An 18,144-nucleotide genomic window follows, 5' to 3' on the forward strand; every position below is an offset into this window, starting at 1 on the left:
GGTGATGAGAACATGAGGGCCATCCCCCCTTGCTATTTTCCTGATAGTAAGTTTTCATGAGATCTGATGGCTTTGTAAGGGGCTTTCGCCTTCCTTCTCTCTCATTCTTCTTTCTCCTGACATCTTGTGGAGAAGGACATGTTTGCTTCCCCTTCCACCATGATTGTAAGTTTCCTGAGGCTTCCACAGCCCTGGGGAACTGTGGGTCAATTAAACTTCTTTTATTTATAAATTACCTAATTTCAGGTATGTTTTTATTAACAGCATGAGAACAGACTAATATAGTAAATTGGTACTGGAAGTTAGGTGCTGCTGTGAAGATACCCCAAAATGTGGATGTGACTTTGGAACTGGGTAACAGGAAGAGACTGGTAACATTTGGAGGGCTCGGAAGAAGACAGGAAAACGTGGAAAACTTTGGAATTCCTAGAGACTTGGAGGATTCAGAAGACAGGAAGATGTGGGAAAGTTTGGAACTTCGTAGTGACTTGTCAAATGACTTTGACCAAAATGCTGAGAGTGATATGGACAATGAAGTCCTGGCTGAGGTGGTCTGAGATGGAGATGAGGAACTTTTTGTGAACTGGAGTAAAGGTCACTCTTGTTATGCAAAGAAACTGGTGGCATTTTGCCCCTCCACCAGAGCTATGTGGAACTTTGAACTTGAGAGAGATGATTTAGGGTATCTGGTGGAAGAAATTTCTAAGCAGCAAAGCATTCAAGCAGCAGAGCATGAAAGTTTGGAAAATTTGCAGCCTGATGATGTGATAGAAAAAAGCCCCATTGAGAAAACTGTCTGGCCATCTGCAGAAAGCTGAAACTGGAACCCTTCCTTACAACTTACACTAAAATTAACTCCAGCTGGATTAAAGATTTAAACATAAAACCTAATACCATAGAAATCCTAGAAGAAAACCTAGGCAAAACCATTCAGGACATAGGCATAGGCAAGGGCTTCATGACTAAAACGCCAAAAGCAATGGCACCAAAATCCAAAATAGACAAATGGGGTATAATTAAGAATTTCTGCACAGCAAAAGGAACAGTCATTGGAGTGAACCAGCATCCAACTGATCGGGAAAAAATCTTTGCAATATAGCCATCTGACAAAGGTCTAATATCCAGAATCTACAAAGAACTAAAGCAAATTTACAAGAAAAAAACAAACCCATTCAAAAGTGGGTGAAGGATATGAACAGACACTTTTCAAAAGAAGACATTTACAAGACCAACAAACATGAAAAATGAACATATGAAACAAACATATGAAAAAATTCATCATCACTGCTCATCAGAGAGTTACAAATCAAAACCACATTGAGATACCATCTCATGCCAGTTAGAATTGGCAATCATTAAGAAATCTGGAGACAACAGATGCTGGAGAGGATGTGGAGAAATAGGAACACTAATACACTCTTGGTGGGAGTGTAAATTAGTTCAACCATTGTGGAAGACAGTGTGGTGAGTCCTCAAGGTTCTAGAAATAGAAATTCCATTTGACCCAGCAATCCCATTACTGAATATATATCCAAAGGACTATAAATTGTTCTATTATAAAGACACATGCACATGTATGTTCATTGTGACACTGAGTACAATAGAAAGGACCTGGAACCAACCCAAATGTCCATTGATGATAGACTGGACAAAGAAAATGTGGCACATATACACCATGGAATACTATGCAGCCATCAAAAATGATGAGTTCCTGTCCCCTGTAGGGACTTGGATGAATCTGGAAACCATCACTCTCAGCAAACTGACACAAGAACAGAAAACCAAACACCGCATGTTCTCACTGATAGGCAGGTGTTGAACAATGAGAACATGTGGACTCAGGGAGAGGAGCAGCACACATTGGGTACAGTGGTGGGGGCTAAGGGAGGTACCGCAGGGGTTGGGGAGGCTAGGAGAGGTAACATGGGGAAAAATGCCAGTTACAGGTGTTGGGGGGATGGAAGAAGCAAACCACCTTGCCAAGTATGTACCTATGCAATAATCCTGCATGATCAGCACATGTAGCCCAGAAAAGTACAATTTTAAAAAAGTACAATTAAAAAAAAAAATTTCTGGGAAGAATTTTAAGCTGGCTGCAGAAATTTGCGTAAATAATGAGGATCTAAATGTTAATCACCAAGACAATGGGGAAAATGTGTCCAGGGCATGTCAGAGAGGTTCACACTAGCCCCTCCTATCACAGGCCTGGAGGCATAGAAGGGAAAGTGGTTTCCTAGGCTCGGCCCTGGGCTCCCATGCTCTATACAGCCTTGGGACATGGTGCCTTGCCACCCAGCTGCTTCTGTGTCAGCCATGACTAAAAGTAGCCAATGTACAGCTCAGCCCATTGCTTCAGAGGGTGCAAGCCCCAAGCCTTAGCAGTTTACAAGTGGTGTTGATCCTAGGGGTGAACAAAAGTCAAAAACTGAGGTTTGGGAACTTTCGCCTAGATTTCAGAGGATGTATGGAAATGATATCTAGGCAGAAGTTTGCAAGGGTGGAGTCCTCATGGAAAATCTTTGCTAGGGCAGTGCAAGAGGGAAATGTAGGTTTGGAGCTCTCACACAGTGTCCTGCAACTGTCCATCATCCTCCAGTTCCCAGAATGGTAGATCCACTGACAGGTTGCACAGTAAGCCTGGAAAAGCCGCAGACAATGCCAACTGTGAAGGTAGCCATTTCACATTTGTGGAGGGCTTATTCTGCAAAGCCACAGGGGTGGAACTACCCAAGAGTATGGGAGCCCAACTCTTGCATCACTGTGACCTGGATGAGAGACATGGAGTCAAAGGAGATCATTTTAGAACTTTAAGTTTTAATAACTGCTGTAGTAGATTTCAGAATTGGATGGGGCCTGTAGTCCCTTTGTTTTGGCCTATTTCTCCATTTTGAAATGGGTGTATTTACCCAATTCCTATACCTCCATTGTATCTTGGATATAACTAACTAGTTTTTTATTTTACAGGCTCATAGGTGACTAGGACTTGCCTTGTCTCAGATGAGACTATGGACTTTGACTTTTGGGTTAATGCTGAAATGAGTAAAGACTTTGGGGAACTATTGAGAAGGCATAATTGTGTTTTGAAATGTGAGAAAGATGAGATTTGGGAGGAGCCATTGGCCGAATGATATGGTCTGGCTTTGTAGCCCCTCCCACATCTCATCTTGCAATGTAATCTGAATTGTAATCCACATGTGTTGGAGGAGGGACCTCATGGCAGGTAATTAGATGATGGGGTCAGTCCCCCAATGCTATTCTCATGATAGTAAGTTCTCATTAGATCTGATGGTTTTATAAGGGGCTTCCTTCTTCACTCTCTCTCATTTTTTTTCTCTCTTGCTGCCTTGTGAAGGACACATTTGCTTCCCCTTCCATCTTGATTGTAAGTTTCCTGAGGCCTCCCCAGCCCTGCAGAACTGACTCACTTAAACCTCTTTCCTTTATAATTACCTAGTCTTGAGTATATCTTTATTAGCAGTGTGAGAACAGACTAATAAAAGAGCTGTCCTCCCCAACATTTGCATTGGCTTCATCTTCATTTTCAGATATTGTTTCACTATCCTCTAGAAATTTTGAATATATATTTCATTATTGTGTCTCATTGTTTCTGAGTCAATTTTCTTCCCAACTTTTAGTTTTTTTGGTAGCATAAGCAAGATGTATGGGGTTTAAAAATCATATATAAGTGCATTATAAACATTAGTTTTTTAATGGGCATATCAATCGTCAATACAGTAGTCAGTCTGTATGATATATACATATATATTAATTTTAAAACATAAGACTAATGAAGATTTTCTAAATAATAGAAATACTTGAAATAAACTTTTGAAAACAGGATTGAAATTATTAAAATTAAAATTCCTATGATAAAGAAGAATAATTTTAAAAGGCTTCCAGGTTAGCAATTCATTTTCTGTACAGAAACCATGTTTAATTTATAAATTAAAAAAGTAAAAGTGGCTGTGAAAACAAATAATATTTGAATGTATTTGGAGCTCTCTAAATCATGTTAAGGAATTAGTTGGTTATAATACATGAGCACAGAGGAGACCAATATAAATTATCTTATGATAAGTTTTGAATTTTTAAATGTAAATTATTTTCTAAGAGAATTTTCATTTTAAGCATAATCTTTTAGTAGTAGAATTTTTACATTAGAAAAATATATCAAAAACATGTATGTATATTTTCAAGATATTCTATATTTATATACTGGAAAATATTTAATTATGAATATTCAACAGTCCTGGATTGAATTCAAGGTAGCAAAGCACTGAATACAATAATAAATTAGGGTCTCAGTGTTTAGGCCCCATAAAACTTATTTAGATGCAGTTAAATATTATATACATTGCTGTATCTAATATATTTCATTAGAAATAAAGTAGGTAACCGGTCAGGAAAGCCAGGCATATTCCTTTTCATTCTGCCTGAAAAGATCTTAAGTTGCAAATATGCTCCCCCTTTCCAACTGTACCCGACAGTCCTGCGGTTGCGTTTTCCAATGTTTGTAGGAATCATGCACTTAATTCATAGAGAAATAGTATGCTGACAAGTGTGGTACGTGATACCAATGCTAGGGTGTTTTTCCATATTTTTAATCCCTATGCTATCCTCTACTGCAAACCTTGTACACACAAACTTAACAGATGAGCATGTGTGCATATCCAACATGCATACACGTGCCCACACACACACACACATACACACACACACACACACACACGGTATAACTGATGAATAGTTAGATTTTACATCATTGTGGTCATCTGACCTTTAAGTGTGTCCTATGTCCTCCTCTTTTTCTACCTCGTTCTTTTTATGACACGAAAACTAAAAGGAAACAATAAAGGTGTGTTCAGGACATAGTTCTATCATGCTTATGTTGAAAGGCACATATTGAAGAATTGAAGGATGATCTTCTTAAGCTGAAAAAAATTCTTATATTTGATACTGCTGCATCTATTTTTTCTTTAAAATGTGTTTTGGAGTAAGTAAGAATTAAAGGTCTTTAGAACAAAAGACAATAAGAGTTCATGTTTGATAATAAGTGTCTTTTGTCCTATCTAAGGACAAGTTTATTTTTTTTTTACCCAATTTATCCTTATGAAATGTCATAGTAGTTATTACAAGCAAAATATAATTTAGCTACTACATATTTTATGAAGACCAAGTCTTAAAGAATATCATAAATAATTTCAAAATTTATACATTGGTTTTAAATGGCAGTTACTAACAAGATAGCTTCCACAAATAGATTAGAAATTTAGATGACAGGCAAGAAATTGGAGAAAATATTTCACAAATGCTCATATAGAAGTCGGATCTTTAAATAAGAGTACAAAGTAGACTTTATAGCTTAGCAGTGAGATTCCCTTTGCCCTAAAGTACCTTACACTGAAATACTTAAACTACTATTGCTGTTTTGAGATAAGATTAAGATTGCTATCTGGGGCTAATTGCCAGGATGTAAGATCAAATTAATATGGCACCAAACTCACAACCTCATTTAGTGTTACAAACTGGGACAAGTCATTTTACAGCCAATACAACCTAGCAATGTTTAGGTGAAACAGAGTTTAGTAACATGAGCCAACTCAACAACTTCCAGGCCAAAACAGCCAGTCATGAAATAACATTTATTAACTGAATCAGACAAAAGGAGAACAACATATCAGGTGGGAAACATCACCACAGATTATTGCAGAACCACCACCTGGACTTACAGATCTAGGCCAACTGGGTAATCATTTTAAATACAATCTATTGTTCATTGCTTTACTTGCAGCTGAAGAGCCAAACCAAATCATAGGAAAATCAGAGACTTATGTTTTAAAAGATCAATGTAGCCACTTTCTTGAACTGAATATCAAAAAGTAACTCTTGTATTGAATATAAATTAGGTACGTACTATGACAATTAAAGCTTCTTTCCCCCTGCAGCTCATAATTCCTGCTTTACTTTTAAGGCTGGCAAAACTTTGTTTATGGCTAAACTGCAGTCCTTACTTCTATTTATGCTAAGCTCATATTCTTCATTCACATCATGAAACTAAATGGGAGGTGATTCCTTAATAGAGATAAATATTATTTTTACTAAGGGAATTAAAACTGCAAAGCACAATCCTACAAAACAATTAATATTACCAAAATGGAAACAGTGATATAAACAAGCAGAAAAATCATTCAGTTTTACTTTTACAAAGCTCTTCAGAATTCCTCTTTTCAAGCTGTTGGATAAAGCCATGATAAATCAGAATCATTCTTCCTAATATTCACTTTACCTCCTAACTTGCATTTTGCCTAGAACAAAGCTTGAATATATCTTAAAATATTATATTAAAGAATGACAAAAGAAACATCAGTTCCTGGGACCCCTGTAACTTACATCTGAAAACAAATATTAGATATAGGTTAGTTCTCTTTGTTTAATATTTTTTGAAAAACTAACCCGTAAATTGTGTCCATAACTTGTAATTAAGAAATGTAGCTGGATAGGAGATTTTCAGGGACTGCTAGAGGAATTTGCTTAATTTTTACACATTTGCATACAATCTTCAGTCAATTAGCTCACATCAAGTGTTTTCCTGAAGCATGAAAGTATGAGTTGTAAGAAACTGATTCTAATCCTGTTATGTCATACTTTACCAACATGACTTCAACAATTAATTGCCAAGCATTTTATTTAAATTGTATTTCCTTGTGAGTTGAAATTTCAAGTGGCAGTTTTAAAATTCCATCCGTCAAATGCTTACTAGATTGTTTGAGTGTCCTGTCAAGGTTTCTTGATCTTTTATTCAGCAAGCATCAAGTACCTGCTTGGCTATGAGGTAACTTGAAAAGAGAATGTGAATAACAAGTGGTACATGACTTCAAGGAGTGTAGTTTGACAGAGGACAAAAATAGGAACCAATTATCATGATGACAAATGCATGGGAGCCTGGAAATAGAAAGATATAAAAAAAAAATAAGATCCAGATGTCTGAGACATTGAATGATATCCTTAATAGGATCTTAGATAACTTACCACTTATCTAAGATCTCAAAGAAAATATATGAACAAAAGATATGGTCAAAAAACAAGTAAAAAACCAAACTGCTTCCACTTGAGGCTTTCATATAAAATGCCTTTTTAGATTTTGGCATAACTGGCCCACACAGAAACTTCTCTTTCTGAGGATAGTGGCCAACTTAAGGCTGAGAATCAAAGTGTACAAGATGTTTCCTTTTGCCTATTTGTTTTAAAATGTACATCTGGACTTTAGTCATTTATAGCCCTCCATGCTGGTGAATAAAAGATCTGTCCAAGAAGAGCCTGCAATCCATAAAGAAAATGCAAATGGAAGAATAGAGTGATGAAGTGTTTTGCCCCATGCCTTGCAAAGAGCTGGCCTTTGGCTTTTGCCCTTGATACAAGCACTCTGAGGAAATAGGATCAATATCAGTTTGCTTACATATTAGCATGGAAAGGAGGGTCTCAGTAGGCAGACGATAATAATGCTGCATCTTCCCAGGCCTTCTAGGAAAAATGCAAGTCTCCTAAGAGATCAAATCCATATGAAAAGGAGAGCATAGTACTTGAATAATTTGGAGAAGCACTGCTATTTGGTGGGTAGAACAACACAGACCGAGAAAAAGGGAGAACTGTGTACTTCCCTATGGGCTAACAAGTTATAATAGAGAAATATACAAAATGCTATGATGGTTTGATTGGGAATGCAGGGTTAAAGTGATCTTCCTGGAGAAGTTAATAAAGGCTTCAACTAAGAGGAAAAGCTCCAGAATAGAAATCTCAAGTATTCCTCATGACCAGATGTGAGTATCTGAGCAAACAGACCTGCTAGTTAGAAACATTGCTGTGTATGTATTTAGTGTTGTACTGTTATCCAAGTGTATAATAATTGTATTACTTTCAGGTACATCCTTTTGGGTGCTGACGTTGTCCACAACAACTTTATCTGGATTATATTGATTTGTTGTGCTGCCTTTTCCTTGGATGACCATTGATTTGTATTGATATTATAGTATCCCCTGAGAATAGTAGTCAGTGCTGATTTATAGAGACCCCAAATTATTCAAAACTGTTTTGACATGATTGTGAATGAGACTGTAAAACCATTAGATGCAACTGCCTCACCCTCTGATCCTGCCACTGGACATGTCTGCATGTTAAAGTGAAATGAGAGATATATTGAAGGTACTAGAGTTAGAACCAGGAAATCTCAGCCACAACTTCTACCTCTATAGATTTAGAAATAGAAATATTATATCATTCTTCTACAAAGCTCAGTTTTCTGATTTGATTCTCACAAAATTATGATCATCAAATAAAAGAAATGCCAATAAAATTTTATATTAGTATTAGCTAGTTTATTATTAATAGAATAGCATCCACGACATTATCATTTTTTTCCTAAGTTCATTTTTTGGAATTACGTGTATAAAGTTAATGGAAACTTTACAAGTTAGATGAAAGATGGAATTAAGCCAGAGAATTTGGATATAGATGGGTAAGATAATAAATATATTCAACCTAAGACTTCTTCACTAAAATATTAAATGCAGTCCTGTACTACTAAAAAATAAAAGATGGAAAGCAAAGTAGTAAAAGTTACAATGACAACACATTCACAATCTTTAATAAAAAATAAACATTTCCGTAGAGTGAACTTTTGCTTTGAAACTGATTGTATGTTATTCACAAATATCTAAAAATTAATGTACATTGAAGGAGAGAATTGTGTTTTAATATACAAGGGATATCTACTGCAAATGGAACAAAGATCTATAGTCATAGAGTAGTTATAGAATAGTACACATATGTTAAAACTATTAAATGAATCTGTTTTTGTTCCTACATATAGTAAAAATGATTGTATTTCTTTCAGCCTGTTTTTTGCTTTAAAGAGGATAGTCTTTATCAGTTAAATAAAAATTAAAATTAAATAAAAAATTTAAATAGAATTATCCGCTTAGTTATAATCTACATTTTAACCCCTGTTAATATACACAAAACATACTCAGGTTTTAATTATGACATATAAGTTTGAGAGCTAATTGCTGCATAAATACGAATAATTCAATTTTTTTATAAAATATGTCATTAATAATTATCCTTCCTCACTGTCTTTCACTTAAATTCGATCTAAAACAGTAAAATAGCTTAGATGCCATAATTAATAACATAATTCTGAGTTTGTAAAAATCATTTGATGGCCTATCCATCTGGAACATAAATATTAGGAAGCATATATACCCCAATATCAACTCCTGAGTGTTACAGATAACATCAAAGTAACGTATTATTAGTGAACATGACAAATATTTATATAAACCTTATATGATATATCTAAGTTGTTCATTTTTAGCATTCTCAGGTACCCTCTTTCTCTCTCTCTCATTCTCTGTCTCTCTCTGTGTGTATAAATAACATATGTATTATACTTAATACATATATTGTATTTACATAGTAAACATATTGGAAATATAAATACAATAGAAATAGAAAATAAAGTATATTTTATTTGCATTTAAATCTTTAAGATTTAAATACATATAAAATATAAACATACATTTTAATATTATAACTTGAATTTTCAATTAATGGGAACAGAATGACCAACAGTATTCAGTTCACATTTCATCTGTTACTGCCAATGTGTTGAATAAAAAATATGTCAGGAGAGGATTAACAATCATTAGAAAGAGGTGATTGATGTGTGCATATTTAGATACATTATGTCTTCCTTGTGGACTGATCATATTACGCTTGTGTGATGTTCCTCTTTGTCTCTGGCAATTTTCTTTGCTCTGAAGTCTATTTTATCTGATATTATTATAGTCTCTCATGCTTTATTAATGTTTGCATGTATATCTTTTTTTGATTGCCTTTATTTTTAATATGCTCACATTATTGAATTTGAAGTGAATTTCTTATAAACAGCATATAGTTGGCTCATTTGTCACAAGTAACATAATTTATTTCTTTTTTAAGGTTGAGTAGTGTTGTATATATGACTCCCATTATATTTCTATTGAATGGGGCAGTTCTAGATAGTGCTATCTTGACTTTGTCAATAGGAATGCTAGCAGCATGAAACTTACTTAACCTGGATATGACTTTTGATGGCAGCCTATAAAACTTGTATAATTAAATACTCTTGATTATGGTTAAAACAAGTCATCTTTTTAGTTCTCTAAATTTCTACCGTGGTTCAAGTTATTATTGGCTCTTTTAGTGGAATAGTAAGTGATATGTTTTGGCCATTTGTCCCCACACAAATCTCATCTGGAATCCTGGGATTCCATGGGAGCAGTTTTCCCCATTCTGTCCTCGTGATAGTGAGTGAGTTCTCACAAGTGTGTAAGTGGAAGTTTCCCCTGCACTTGCCTCTTTCTCCTACCATCTTGTGAAGAGGTACCTACTTCCCTTTCACCTCTGCAATGATTGTAAGTTTCCTGAGGCCTCCCCAGCCATGCAAAACTGTGAGTCAATTAAACCTCTTTTCTTTATAATTACTCAATCTTGGGTAGTATCTTTTAGCAGTGTGAAAACAGACTAATGCAGTAAAAAGAACAATTACAGAAGGGAAATAGTGTGTGAAACTTTGGTAATAGCAAGCAAACCTAAGAAGAATTTATCTTTTTATGTAATTTGTGCTGATCTAGGTTTTCAAGATAGGATACATTCAAAGATGGGACAAGATCATGACATGCTGGGTTTAGTCCTGAAAATGGTTAATATTTATTCAATATTTTTGTGTTAGAGCTTACTTTATGCTAGGCATTGTAAAGGTGTTAGATAGTCCCAAAGGAATAAGAAAAAGGAATGGTATTAAACTTCATAAACTTTCAGACAAATAGAGGAAACATATAAACATATATTTGCAAATATAGGGTAAATGGATTTTTAATAAGAAAATGTTCAATTCATATTGTGTGATAAAGTGCACAAATGGACATTTCTGCTTGAGGTTGGGGCAAACGGTTGCAAGAGATCACACAATCTATTACCTTTAGAGATTTTTCTGTAGGCCAATTGAAACAAGAAAATGAATTTTTCTAGGCAATGCCAAATCACAGGCAACATGTTCATTATACTTACAGTGATGTTTTTGAGAGGAGCTGGAATTAGCAGAAATACTTTCTAAAGGGGAAAATTTTAAATTCAGTGTGGGTCACTGGTTTCCAATTGTGTGAACATATTTAATTTCAAGTGTTAAAAGAGATCATTTAAAACATTTTTAAACTTTATCTATTTTGTCTTCCAAAGTTATTACACATTTTAGATGCCAGGGAAGTATGACTCAGAAGATGATATGTTTCAGAAAAATCAGAAAGCTGTTAATGATACAATGAAGATCAAATCTTAGGGAAGCTGACATATTTAGATCTCAAATGGAAATTGCAGTTAGCATTGTGGTAAGAACTAAGCTTCAGGAGGTTATATAAGTAAAAGGAATATGATCACTGAGAAAAATAAGGTGACACGTAACATGTTAACATGACTCAATGATTTGTGAAAAATCAATAAACAAAAAAATTGCGTGTTTTTTAAAAAAATGTAAGAAGTACAAATTAAATAAAAATTTCTATCATAGCTGTATTTGTCCCGGAATAATACTCACAGATTCTGGTGACATTTCCCCAAAGACTATTCCTATGGAGCTGCACTCACATGCATGTATACTCTCACATACACACGCACACACACACACACACACACACACACACAACACACATTTACGTTTGCAAAATTTTTCTTTCTGCTTCCAGGTCAAAATTATCTTCAGCCATATTATTGTATTAAATTTAAGACCACAAAACTTTGGTAGATTTTTCTCATCTAAGCATTAATTAAATATTGTTGATTTTTAAAGATTATGTCACATGTATTAATAAGCTATCCTGTACCTATCCCTATGCTCTGCTTTGTAGGGACCGTATAAAATATGCACTACCATCTCTGTTCTCTTTCCTTCTCTTGCTTTTTTTTTTCATTTCTTCACATTTTCCTTTTTTACTGTTTTGCTTTCCTCACTTTTATAAGTATGTAATAATACAATCTATGGGAAGATCTTTTTCTCCAAGATTATTTTTAAAGATACCATTATGTTTAGCTAGGTATTCACAGTTGATTTGACAATTTAATTCATCTTACACTAATAATTTGAGCTTGGCCACTGTTGCGGGATGCATGTTTGTGCTTACCTTCCAAATTTTTATATTGAAACCCAAACCCCAATATAATGATAATTGGAGATGAGGCATTTGGGAGGTGATTAGGCCATGAGGGTGGAACTTCCATGAATGGGATTAGTGCTCTTATAAAGAAAGAGAATTTTCTTGTTCTTTCACAACATGAAAGGATACAAGAAGTCAGCAATCTGTATCCCTCCTGCACCACCCCCCACCCCTATCCTGGCACCCAGTTCTTAGACTTCCAACCTCCCAAACTGTGAGAAATGAATTTCTGTTTTATTGTAAGCAACCCATTCTATAGAACTTTGTAATAACAGCTTGAATTCAGAGACAGAAATTAAACTAATATTTGAAAATAGCAAATGCAAGTTTAAATTTATGCATATTAATAATATATTAATGGAAAAATTGATATGAAATACACACTTTTAGGAAGTCTGTGGTCTAGAACATTTTTATGCCCGAGATGGTTTAAGAAATAGTCAAGTAGTTATTACAATATTAAAGCTATGACTAAATTTTAGAGTTAGCTATTTTTAAGAATATGCTAAATACTTAATGGAAAAATTAAGAACCCAGTGAGAAAGTGACTAATGATCTCCAAGGACATTTACTAGAAAATAGGTTGCCAATTTATCCAGAGAGGTTTCCTTTGAGGGGTTGTTTTTGCTTTTACTGCTACATAATAAATTATTACAAATTTAGAGGCTGAAAACACCAGTTTGTGATTTTACAGTTTCTCTTGGTTAAAAGTCCAAGCATGAGTAAACTTTGTCTTCTGCTCAGGACGTCACTGGGTTGAAACCAATTGTCTGCTAAGGTTGTGATCTCATCCACAGTTTGACATCCTTTTCCAAGCTTACTTGACCACAGCATTCATTTCCTTATGATTGCAGATTGAGGCCCTCAGCTTCTAGAGGCTCTCAATAATTTCACATCACCTGGTTCTCTCCCTGACATGGTGTTTTGCTTCTTCAAGGCCAACAGGAAATCTCCATTTTTCAATCTCTTCAGCCTGCTACAACAGCTTTATATAAAGTAATAAACTCAAAGGAGTAACCATCCCATCACCTTCACCATATTACATCATTATCTAGAATCAAGTCAGGCTTCTCTACACTCAAGGTCAGGAGATTCCATAAAGACATGAGCACTAGAGAAAGAAATGTTGGGCCACCTTAGAATTCTACCTGTTGTGAGTACTTTGCTATGGTATTCACAGTCTCTTCACCATCATCTCCAGTTTCCATTAGGATGCCTCTAATTGAAAGGAAAAAAATAAGTATCTAAAAGTAGCTTTAAAGAAAGAGTTTTTTTTTTTTTTTGATTCAAAGCTTTTTCTATTTTGAGATGAAATTTACTTAATATAAAATCAACTATTTTAAGGTATACAATTCAGTGGCATTCAGTGCATTCACAATGTTGTGCAAACACCACCTCTCTCTAGTTTCAAAATTATTTCATTACCTCAGAAAAGCATCCTGCATCCATTAAGTAATCACTTTCTATTTCCCCATCCCCATCCCCTGGAAATCATTAGTTTGTTTTCTGTTTATGAATTTTCTTATTCTGAATATTTCATATAAAAGGAATTACATAATATGTTTTTTCTGTGTCTGGCTTTTTTCACCTAACTTAATGTTTTTGAGGTACATCTATGTAGTAGCACATATCTGTACATTGTTCATTTTTATGGGTTATTTTCATATCATGCTGGAAGCTGGCTATTGCAAGATAGGTTATTGCAGAAATCCAGTGTTGTCATCAAGGGTCCAGGTCCTTTCCAGTTTCATGACATTATTGATATGGTGACTTTCAACTCCAGGCTTGACCTTCCTTGTATAAAGATAATTGCTGCAGCTCTTGATATTATGTTCCCATAAAAATGCATCTAATGGCAAAGGAAAAGGAGAATTTCTCCTTCTACTTCTTTCTAACTGGGGAGGCAAATGATTTCCAAAAATCCTCAGAGAAAACTTGCTCTTAAGTTTTTCTCCCTCCACCTCCCGAGAAAGTCCTTACTCCTAAATCACTCAGTGGCAAAGAGGAATAGAAATTCTCTTATTGTCTGCAAATAATATAATTCATTTCCTTGCAGTGGGGAGACATCATCTTTCAGGTGTACTGCTGTCCCATATGATAAAATCTAACAACCTGTTAAAATATAAGAAAGCAATGGTTGTTGTGTAGGCAAATAGCTGTGCCTGCCTAGCATTCTTTATTTACAAAAAAATCAACTACTTTTAAAACATTTTAGTAGTAATACAAACAGCACATACTTGATATAAAAAGACAGCTACTCTTCCGGCATGTTTTGAGAGGCAATCTAAACTAGCATAAGGAATGAGAGACTATTTTAATCTTAAGCTATGGAGAATCTGCTCCAGTGGTCAGACTCTTCATTCCAAGAGTAGAGAAGAAGAGGGATAAAGTGTTACCTTAAGAACATGTGTCTTTTCACATTACAAATCTTCACTTTGCTAGTGCAAACCTGAGCATTTCTTCTAAATTCATTAAAAATATTTTCTTTAAAGAGCTGCCGTTGAACTAGAGCTTCATAAGCAAGTGTTCATTCAGCACTGAAAAGTTGAGAATGTTGCCCTGGACCTTCCAGCTGTGAAGAATCTGGGATTTTCTAGAAGGAATGTGAATCTTTATGTTTAGTTCTAGAAGTTTATAATTCTGTGAACAAGTCTTCCAAGAGAAACCATTGTCAGCATGAAGAACAGATTCAAGCTATCTTTGGCACCAATGGCCTTCAGGGGTGGAGAAACAAAGAGTCACTTATGTTGCTGCCAAAGCACTTCATAGGAGCCACTGTTGCTGGAGGTGGTAGTGGGAGCCCTGTTTGGGACGTGAAGATGGGCCTCATTTTCTCCTTAATCTATGCAGGGCCAGTCATCGTGATGGAGAAAACATGCCTAAATGCTTGATCAAGCATAGATATAGGATGAAGAGAGTCTGGGGATTTAGTTAATTATGTATCTCAATAAAAAGAGGAATTTAAAACAGCGTAGTATAAATATCAGTGAGATTAAAAACTCAGAAATTCCACTGGGGACTTAAAACATCCACATGAACCATAAAAAAAAACCTTTTATATATTCTTGGATAGGACAGTGTATCTTCAGAACACTGGGTGAAACACACACAAATAACCACTTTATATGTATCAGAGGAACAAGTTTTCTAAAGTCTTGCGGTAATATTAAAATGTCATTGGTAATTTGCCCACATTTAGATCTCACCTGAAATTTTTATTTGTATTTATATTATTTGTGTTAAAATTATTTGTAGAGAAAATGCCTAGCCGAGTATTTTGTCCATTTTAAAATTTGGTTATTTGTTTTTAAGCTATTGAGTTATAGGGGTTTGTTATACATTTTTAATACCAACTATCAGAAAAATGGTTTGGAAATATTTTCCCCTCCTCCAGGTTGCCTTTTCACTCATTTGATTGTTTCTATTGCTGTTTAGAGCTTTTTACTTTATCTAATATGTCTTGTCTATTTTTGCTTTTGCTGCTTGTGCTTTTGATGTCATATCCAAGAAATCATTGCCAAGACCAATATTATGAAACTTTTCTTCTTAAAGTTTTATTATTTCAGGTCTTACAGTCAAACCTTTAATTAAGTTTGAGTTAATTTTTATGTACAGGATAAGATAGAGGTCCACTTTTATTTTTGTGCCATTGTGTATGTGAAAAGGTGTTCAACATCATTGATCATCATCAAATATAACTTACAACTACAATGAGATACTACCTCATACTTGTTAATATGGCTGTTAATGAAAAAACAAAAGATAAGAAATGTTGGCAAGAATGTGGAGAAATTGGAACAATTGTATACCATTTGTAGGAATATAAAATAGTGTGGAACCAGTATGAAGGTTTCTCAAAAAGTAAAAAATAGAAGTACCATATGATATAGCAATCTGACTAGTGGATACATATCCAAAGGAAATGAAATCAGGTATATGAAGAAATATCTGCTTTCCTATGTTCATTGCAGTGCTATTTACAATAGCCAAATATATAATAAAAACAACCCAAATGTTCAACAGATGAATGGATAAATAAAATGTAATATATACATACAATGAAATTTTATTCAATCTTATAAAGGAAGGAAATTTTATCATTTGTAATAACATGGATGAACCTAGAAGACATTATGCTAAGTGAAATATGCCAGTCTCAGAAAGAAAAGTACTGTATGATTCTAGTTATATAAGTTATCTAAAATAGTCAAATGCTTAGAAGCAGAGATTAAAATGGTAGTTGCCAAGGGCTGAGGGGAAGGAAAATGGGGTATTGTTTTATAGGTATAAAGTTTCAGTTAAGCAAGACAAGTTCTAGAATTCTACTCTACAATATATTACCTATAGTTAACATCATTACTTATTGTTTACTTGAAAATTTATTAAAAGAGGAGATCTCACGTTAAACATTCTTACCACACACACATGCACACAGATATACACATACACACATGACACAAGTAGAGTTTCGCAGGTGATGTATATGTTTATTAGTTTGATTTTGTTGATAGTATCATGACTGTATGCTATGTATCCAAACTCATCAAATTGGATACATTAAACATTTACAGTTTTTTGAGATATAATATTAAGTTATATCTCAATAAAGCTGTTAAAAATAATTTTTAACTGTAATGATAGCATCCTTTCCAAAAAGAAAGCACACAAATTAAAAAAAAAATTAAATAAAACTAGTTTCAAAAAGCTACTTTGGAAACATAGTATAACACATATTCAAGAAAACATGCATTTTCGTCTTTGTACATGATTCTAGAATAAGCTTTAGGGTTACTAATGTTTGTATATTTTTGCTTAAATAAATATTTTTGTTTACTTTGTAGAAAGTTAAGATTATGTATAATAGTAAATTTTGGAAATGTTTCAGCTCTGTTTCAAGCTAGGTGTTTTTACTATTGTTCTGAAAATTGTTCTTTACTATCGTGCATTTTTCCTTCATGTTTACAGTAAGTAGACATAGCTTCTGACTTCCCAAATATCTTATATCTTGCTCTTCTAAATAATTCTGGATAATGAGATATAGTATAGCTAGGAAGCAATGTATTCTCATGCTGTGGAATTATCATGAGAATACTCTGAGTTTTCTGCCTTTCCAATGCTCAGAATAATGCCTAAGGAAATTTACTTTTATAAAGTGAACCTTAGATGCAATTCTCATACTCTTGAATAATATGTAGTATGTTTGCATAATTCAGTTTTGGTAGTCTGTACAAAGATGCCTATGAGGAAGAAAAATATAACAAAAGTTGGATGTTTCACGTTGTCACTCTTGGTAATCAGGAAAAATCAGATGTACTGAGCCTGGCATGAAAGACATGATAATTTTTGTGTGTGCAAAGATATTATTTATATGTTATATAGTCAGTATTGTCATAATCCTTATACTGTTCACCACTGGAATTTGAGGACTGTGTGGGAAGGGGCACTTGGATAAAAAACATCAAGTCTAATGACTCCAACTCCCTCATTGGTTCTAATCTTGTTGCCTGCAGTAATTAGATAATTTGATCAAATAGCCAACAGAAGTGTCTTTCAAATTACTCATAAGATGTTTTAAGATTTCCTTTCGAAAATAGAAATTTTACTTTTCCTGTGTTTAAACCTGACATGGTGCAAATGAAATTAATAATAATTGATTTCAATACTGAATCTCTTTCAAATGAACTGGAAAAGACATTCTTGGAATCAATAACTTTTTTAAAATTAATTTTATTACATTTTAGGTTTTGGGGTACATGTGAAGAACATGCAAGACTGTTGCATAGGTACACACGTGGTAGTGCGATTTGCTGCCTTCCTCCCCATCACCTACATCTGGCGTCTCTCCCCTTACTATCTCTCCCCAACTTCCCAACCCCCACTGTCCCTCCCCTATTTCCCC

Source organism: Cebus imitator, unplaced genomic scaffold (genome assembly GCF_001604975.1).
Source record: "Cebus imitator isolate Cc_AM_T3 unplaced genomic scaffold, Cebus_imitator-1.0 Scaffold90, whole genome shotgun sequence".
NCBI classification, from domain to species: Eukaryota; Metazoa; Chordata; class Mammalia; order Primates; family Cebidae; genus Cebus; species Cebus imitator.